Consider the following 8,585-nt stretch of genomic DNA (forward strand, 5'->3'; position numbering starts at 1 on the left):
GATTCAAGATTTTTTACGTGATAGAAAGATACAAGTTAGGTGGGATCAACATTCTCTAAGGAGTATGAGGTAGAGAATGGGACTCCACAGGAGAGAGGGCGTAGCCTACTCCTTTTTAGTATCATGATTAGTAATAATCAGATGCTGGCTTAGACATTTTCAAATCGTTTGATGATGATGGCACAGCAACATTTGCAAGGCAGATATTAAGCTTCCTACATACCTACACAGTTGGTTCAAAAGATTCAGAGACAGGTTATTCAGGTGTCTCTATTTATGTTCCAAAGACAAGATTATTGTCCAATGTGTCAGTATTCGCGCCAGAGATGGTTGCTATAATTTTAGCCTTGGAATGGGTTGAAGAAATACACCCCGAGTGCATACTTCTGTGTTCTGCTTCATTCCTGGTTTTGTCATCTACTAAAACAGATATTTAAGTTGGTTGGTGGCGGTGTGGGGATACGCTTTTACCCAAGGAGGTGCAAGATGCTCCTTCCCTCTGCTAGCCTGCAGGTCACCCTTGGGCAAGGTGTAGCACCTGCTTAGCCCCTCCCTCCCATGCCACCCTGATCAGGGTCACGTGAATCCATGTGAACAGGTGGTGGATGGTCGTATGAGCAGCTGGGTGCATATCACAAGCCCTGGTTATGTGACCACTGACACAAGGCAGACAATCTCTGAAGAGTATTGATAATGGCTGGGGTCACCCATCTTGTGAAGACACTGCCCAGAAGAAGACAATGGCAAGCCACTTCTGTAGAAAAATTTTGCCAAAAACAATCATGATACGACATGGCGCATAATGATGATGATAATTTCAAATTATAAGCCAGATATTCTTCTTGAGAACGACAAAATCTGTTGAGGCTGCTATGTATGCAATTCTTACAGGTCCCTGCTCATATTGGGGTTGAAGGAAAAGAGGTGGCAGTTCATTCCAGCCAAGCAATCACTTAAATTTAAGGATGTCAATATAGTGGTGCCTTTGCATAAGGGGGAGGCAAAAGCCATAATTAAAAAGTCTCTTTGATCACTGTGGCACCAAAATTGGGTTAAGGAAAAGAAAGGATGTGTTTATATATCACTCAAGGGATGGTGGGACCTCAACTGGGAGATGGGTAAAAAAGGAGGGAAAAATTACATTTACACATTCATGCATCTGACATATTAGGTTGAAAAATTCCTTGTTCAGAATTAACATGCACTGTATGGGCATTTGTAGGGAGTGTGCTTCTCAAGAACAAGTGCTCTGATGACGCTGGGCCTGTATGCGCTGGAATTAAGAAGAATGAGGGGTGACCTCATTGAAACCTATCGAATGTTGATAGAGTGGGTGCAGAGAGGATGTTTCTATAGCTGGCAGAGTTTAGGACTAGAGGACACAGCGCTCAGAATAGAGGGGTGTCCATTTGGAAGGGAGATGAGGAGGAATTTCTTTAGCCAGAAGGTGGTGAATCTGTGGAATTCCTTGCTTCAAGTGGCTGTGGAGGCCAGGTCATTGGGTATATTTAAGGCGGATTTTGATAGGTTCTTGATTAGTCAGGGAGTGAAGATTAAAGGGAAAAGGCAGGAGAATGGGTTTGAGAGGCACAACCGCTCCTCTCTCCTCATCATCCTCAACACGGGTGCCCTCCAGGGCTGTGTGTGCTGAACCCATTGCTCACACACGACTGCTCAGCCAGACACCCGGGTAGTCACATTGTCAAGTTCACCGATGACATGACAGTGGTGGGGCTCACCACCAACAACGACCAGACGGCCTACAGAGAGGAGGTGGAAGAACTTGAGTCCTGGTGCCAGGCAAGTAACCTTTTCCTTAACGTCAGTAGGACAAAGGAGATGGTTATTGACCTCAGAAGTGCTCGCACCACTCACACCCCCCGTGACATTGACAGCACCGCAGTGGAAACAGTGCACATCACCGCAGTGGAAACAGTGCACATCACCGCAGTGGAAACAGTGCACATCACCGCAGTGGAAACAGTGCACATCACCGCAGTGGAAACAGTGCACAGCACCGCAGTGGAAACAGTGCACATCACACACAACCTCTCACAGTCCCAGAACACATCCTATCACCAACGCCTCTACTTTCTGAGGAAGCTGAAGAGTGCTGGACCACGCACATCAATACTCATGCCATTCCACAGATACACAGTAGAGACTATCCTAACAAGCTGCATCACTGCTTGGTACAGAAACTACACTGTGGCAGACAGGAAGGCTCTACTATGGGTAGTCAAAACGGCCCAACTTATCACCGGCACCAGCCTACCTACCATCAAGTGCATATATAGAAAGGTGCCGGAAAAGGAGCCAGTAACATCATGAAAGATCCCACACGCCCTGCTCATTGACTGTTTATCCCACTCCCATCAGGGAGCAGGTTATGTAGCATCCAGGACCACCAGGCCCAAAAACAGTTACTTTCTCCAAGCATAAGGTGAAGCAACACCTTATGGAAATGTCTGTAACAAAATGGAATCTGTATTGTACCAGAGTGCTTTGCTAATAGTGCTTGTAAACATTAGGCCAATTAACCTTGAGTACATGATACACTGCAGAAGGAAAAGCAGATCTGGTTACTGGAAGAATGCCAGGAACACTGACTAAGCAGGGAACAAGGATGCACCCTGCCCTTGAGCTGGTGCAAGTAGATAACATGTGTGTGTAAGGGGCCGACCATGCTGCCTGTTTTTTCGAAGCAGTCACAGGCTCTTGTGTGGTGCTAGTCTTCCCTTGCAGCAAGTAAAGTAAACACAATTATGATTGATACAACCCGAGTTAATTGTTGTTTGTTATAAGACCTAGCAAAAAGGTGCTCAGCAACCTCCACCCACTAATCCACCCCTCCACATCCCCCACCACCACTACTTTATCATTTCCTGTCAGAGCCACCTTCTGTGCCTAGCTTCCCTTTCTGGGTATATAATCACTCCATGTGTATTTATATCTATTGTGTCCTTTACCTTATTGTGCTGCACTGGATCCAGTGTAACAATTATTTCATTCACCTTTACACTTCTATACTGGAAATGGCATTAAACAATCTTGGATTGAATAATTCAGGGGATACCAACAAATCAGCCATGATAGATGGTGGAGTAGGTTCAATGGACCATCGTCATAATGTGCCATGTCGTATGAGGTGGATGACCACGGTCTTTCCATGACCATGATTGTTTTTTTGGCATATTTTTCTACAGAAGTAGTTTTCCATTGCCCTCTTCAGGGCAGTGTCTTTACACGACGGGTGACCCCAGCCATTATCAATACTCTTCAGAGATTGTCTGCCTGGTGTCAGTGGTCACATAACCAGGAGTTGTGATCTGCACCAGCTGCTCATACAACCATCTACCACCCACCCCTGTAGCTTCACGTGACCCGGGGGGGGGGGGCGTGGTTGGTGGCTAATCAGGTGCTACACCTTGCCCAAGGGTGACCTGCAGACTAGTGGATGGAAGGAGTGCCTTATACCTCCTTTGGTAGAAACGTATCTCCACCCTACCACCCTTCAACGGACCAAATGCCCTAATTCTTCTCTTGTTTCTTATGGTCTTATGATGTAAAAAGGGATTGGTGTAAATGGGTGTACAATGAGTGTGAACTTAGGGTTCAAAGGTCTGCTTTCTGTGCTGCATCCCTCTCTACAGCTCAGTGCCCACAACAAACACTTCCGGACTCTTGGAGAGTGTAAAGAAAGAGTTAAGTTTGATGTCTCCTTGATATATGCAAAAATGTGTAACATAAAATGGAGGTTTGTAATACAAAATGGCATTACCTTGGAATGTGGTGATAGCCTGGAGATGTGCATGAATGCGCATCCTTGATAAGACCATAAGGTATAGGATCAGAATTATGCCATTTGGCCCATTGAGTATGCTCTGCCATTTTATCATGGCTGATTCATTTCCCCTCTGAACCCCAGCCTTTGCCTTAAATACATCCAATGACTTGGCCTCCACAGCCACTGGTGGCAGTAAATTCCACAGATTCACCACCCTCTGGCTGAAGAAATTCCTCATCACCATTCTAAATGGACGTTCCTCTATTCAGAGGCGATGCCCTCTGGTCTGAGACTCCCTCTCTATAGAAGACATCCTCTCCAGATCTACTCCATCAAGGTTTTTCAACATACAACAGGTTGTTTTGAGAATCAACCCCCGCTCCCCCCATTCTTCTGAACTCCAGCGAGTACAGGCCCAGAGCCATCAAACGCTCCCCATGTGATGTCTTTCGATCCTGGAAACATTTTCATGAACCTCCTTTGAACCCTCTCCAATGTCATCACATTCTTTCTTAGACAAGGGGCCCAAACCTGCTCACAATACTCTAGTGATGCCTCATTAGTGCTTTATAAAGCCTCAACATTACATCCTTTCTTTTATATTATAACAGTGAAGAATATTTTCCTCTTTACAGACCTGTTGCCTCTGTTTCTAGGTCAAAGGTCTCAAGAGATAAGAATGTATAGGTTGGTACCACTAGGTGATGGAACAGTGATGAGGTAAAAGTTATGTTAGATATTGAAGGGTACAACAAGGGGCAATTTATTAGTGCAAATGGGAATCTTCACTAAAGCTGGGTTACAACTAGTGCTAAGAGCTGGAGATAGAGGCTAGGACACCAGAGAGAAGAGCTGGAGATAGAGGCTAAGACACAAGGGAGAAGAGATAGAGACAGAGGCTAGGACAAGAGAGAGAAGAGATGGAGATAGAGGCTAGGACATGACAGAGAAGAGATGGAGATAGAGGCTAGGACATGAGAGAGAAGAGATGGAGATAGAGGCTAGGACACGAGAGAGAAGAGCTGGAGATAGAGGCTAGGACATGAGGGAGAAGAGATGGAGATAGAGTCTAGGACATGAGAGAGAGAGAGATGGAGATAGAGGCTAGGACATGAGAGAGAAGAGCTGGAGATAGAGGCTAGGTCATGAGACAGAGAGAGATGGAGATAGAGGCTAGGACACGACAGAGAAGAGATGGAGATAGAGGCTAGGACACGAGGGAGAAGAGATGGAGATAGAGGCTAGGACATGAGACAGAGAGAGAGAGAAGTGGCATTTTGTCTCCTTTACTATTTATTAACCATTGTTTTCTTTCTTTCTGTATTTTATTCATCATATAACTAATAAAGTCATTTCTTATAACCAAACTGAGAGCTAAGGTGTTGAAGAAGCTACATGCCGGCCATCTAGGCATGGTCAAAATGAAAGCATTGGCTCGAAGCTTTGTCCGGTGGCCTGGGATCGAATAGCTCGATTCCAGATGCTAACACATGCTGAAGATGTCAGGCACAAACATGAGAAAATCTGCAGATGCTGAAAGTCCAAGAAACACACACAGAATACCAGAGGAACTCAGGAAGCCAGCAGCATCTATTGAAAAGGGATGCTGAAGGGTCTCGGCCCCAAACGTTGACCGTACTCTTTTCCATAGCTATTGCTTGGGCTGCTGAGTTCCTGCAGAAGATGCCAAGATTGCCTCTCCGTCCCTGGAAATGGGCTGCATTGCCCAGGCAGAGGATTTCTGTGGATTTTGCTGGACCATTCATAGAACACAGAACAGGACAGCACTGTGTTGTACCGAACCAGCTGAAAAGCAAATCAAAAACACCCTCACACTAATCCCTCCTACCTACACCATGTCCATATCCCTCCATCTTCCTCACATCCATGTGCCTATCCAAACGTCTCTTAAAAGCCTCTAATGTATTTGCCTCTACCACCATACCAGGCAGCACATTCCAGGCATCTACCACTCTGAGTAAAAAAATGGACACAAGTGTCTGGTAGTAGTGGCCAGAGGAGTTCCCAATAGCCTCCAGTACTGCCTCACACACTGTGATGTGTTTTAGAACACCTAGTCGGTGACAATGGGCCATAGTTTGTGGGGGAATAGTCTCAGTCCTTCCTGAAAATGAATGAAATAACACACATTATGTATGCACCGTAAGGCCCAGCTACCAAAGGGGTTGGTGAAGAGTTTTGTCCAGAGTTTAAAGAACGCACCGTGATCAATGTCAGCAGAACACACTACACTGACACTGAATCAGAAACTCACCAATTTCCTCTTTGCATACGCAATACAGCACACTCCACAACCAGCAGCTCACCAGCCATGCTGTCCCTGGGTCATCCACTGCACTCAGCTTGGATCTCCTCAAACCGAATCTCAGAAGGAGTCTGCAGGACAAGAGTGGAGTTAAATTGAGGGCTCCTCAAACAAGGAGGTTCGATGTTTCACTCCTGGATGAGCAGTTCTGAGAGTGGACTACAGAGTGATCAAAAGTGGGTAATTGGAAAGGTCAAGGACAGAAATAAACCACTCTCCAACACAGTGGAGGTTGCGTCAGATGTCATCTGGAGACGGCACATCGACCAGTTGAGGGGAGGTGAGTCAATTGTTAGAGAAGAAAGGTGCCCAGAGCTGTCACAACCACTTCCTGCAGTCCCAGAGTCAACTCATACAACCACCACGGAGGCAACTCCAGAACCTGAGATTGTTTCACAGTTAGAAGTCTCACCTGCCAAGCAGAGTGTCCCCCTTGTCAGGAAAGACGTTACCCCACAAGAGTACGAAACTTCCCACAGTGATTCAATCTTTAGACTGGAGTGGGACCATTTAAAATTTACTATGCTTGGATGTCTATATAATGGCTGTATTATAGAGTGTACAGTATACTACATGACCAGAGAGCATTACATTGCATACTTGAGTTGGAGTTTATAGCTGAGCAGGGAGGACTGTTGTGTATTTAATATTTCAGTAAGATCTGATTAATATCCTATATATATTGCTTGATTAAGCATTCTTTGTTTACATAATTCATTACGGCTTGTATGTAAAAGTACGTGAATGGAATACATCATTACGCCACCAGGTCATATGCGAGTACCTCACTAAAGAAAAACTAAGTAGACATGGTATCCCGGCTCCTGTGTTCTTTCAATTAGTTTCTGGAGTTACAAAATGTAACAGTTTCCCTCATGTTCCCCTTAAAGATTTCACCTTTCACCCTTAACCCGTGACCTCTAGTTCTAGTCTTACCCAACCTCAATGGAAAAAGTCTGCTTGCATTTACCCTATCTATACCCCACATAATTTATGGCCTGAAGATTGATGGTGCTTGGAATGTTGGCCTGGAGTCACGTCTCTGCAAGAACGAGCACGCAGCAGTTACTTATCTCGTGTTTGGTCAGCTGCAGACGATGGCAATCCAGCTTGTCTTGGATGAGTCACTAGCAGGTGAAAGCAGTTAAGCTTGTCTCACGCTGGGTCAGCCCCAGACGAAGGCAATCCAGTTTGTCATCCAGGGAGTGAACACTGGAGAGCGGCACTGATGGGCCAACACCCAGCCCAGCACATATTCCGGCCTTGCCTGAAAAGGTTTATTTGAGTTATACAGAGATACAGCTGGGTAACAGATCTTTTGGACCTAACAAGCCCACGCCGCCCATTTACATCCACGTGACCAATTAACCTACTGACCCGTCTGTCTTTGTAACGTGGGAGGAAACTGGAGCACCCGGAGAAAACTGACACGGTCACAGGAAGAACGTACGAACTCCTTACAGACTGAGGCAGAACGGAACAGCTCTCCGGTGCTGTCGTAGCATTATGCTAACCGCCTCCCTCCTGTGCTGCCCACAACGAAAGGGAGTTGATTCCTTTTTGCTTTGACCAATTAAGCCACGGACCCCTTGTGCCATTTTTCACTTTCTATCTTCTCAGCACTTTGGCTAGGATTAAGTGTGGTATCATGGTGGACTGGCCATGATGAAGAGGTTAACCTGCTGACATAGGGGTGGAAGCTCATGTTGATTGGGAAACCAATCTACCACCCTTTTCCAGCAACTGATGCCCAGCTAGAATGGCTGCACCTACCAGTGCATCTTCTGGAGGTCCTGGGATCTGAAACACTGTCAGGGTGGCAGCGAAGGAAGCCGGTGAGGGAAACCCCTTCACCAGGGACCACTTCATTCGGAAAGTTCTGCTTGACTGCTACAAGTGCAAGGTGAAGGACATCTACAGTGTCCAAGACCTCAACGTCTTTCTCAATGTAACCTTCGAGCATGGGGCAGGATGGCAGAAGTTCCTGGAAGATTTCCGAGAGAAGGGGAAACGAGGAGCCATTGTCACCGCCAAAGGTGCAGCCATTGCTCTTCACCACCCCAGGTGGGAATAAAAACTTTGAGATTGTTTATATATTTGATCTTGCAATTTGACAAAATGGAACCTTTATTATCCCAGAGTGCTTTGCTATATGCTGTGTGTGTATGTACGTGGCAGGAGGCATGTAATATTCTGATCATTGTTGATTGTGCAACTAAGGGGGTGTCGGTACATTGTGCGGCCTTGGATAGAAATGAAACAAGACTGTAGCTGCTGGTGGGGAAGTGCTGACTCAGCTCGAACAGATAGCAGCCAAGGAATTGCATAAAAATGAACTTTGTAAGATGTAAAATGGAAGCTGCCTGCCATCCATTGTAAAGAGGCGGACTTCACCTTGCAAGTAATAAACATGTTTTTGAACATCTGTTGTGTTTAGTCCTTTGTAATAGACCTAGTGAAAGACTTGGCACC

This window comes from Hemitrygon akajei, chromosome 6 (assembly GCF_048418815.1).
Source record: "Hemitrygon akajei chromosome 6, sHemAka1.3, whole genome shotgun sequence".
Lineage (NCBI taxonomy): Eukaryota > Metazoa > Chordata > Chondrichthyes > Myliobatiformes > Dasyatidae > Hemitrygon > Hemitrygon akajei.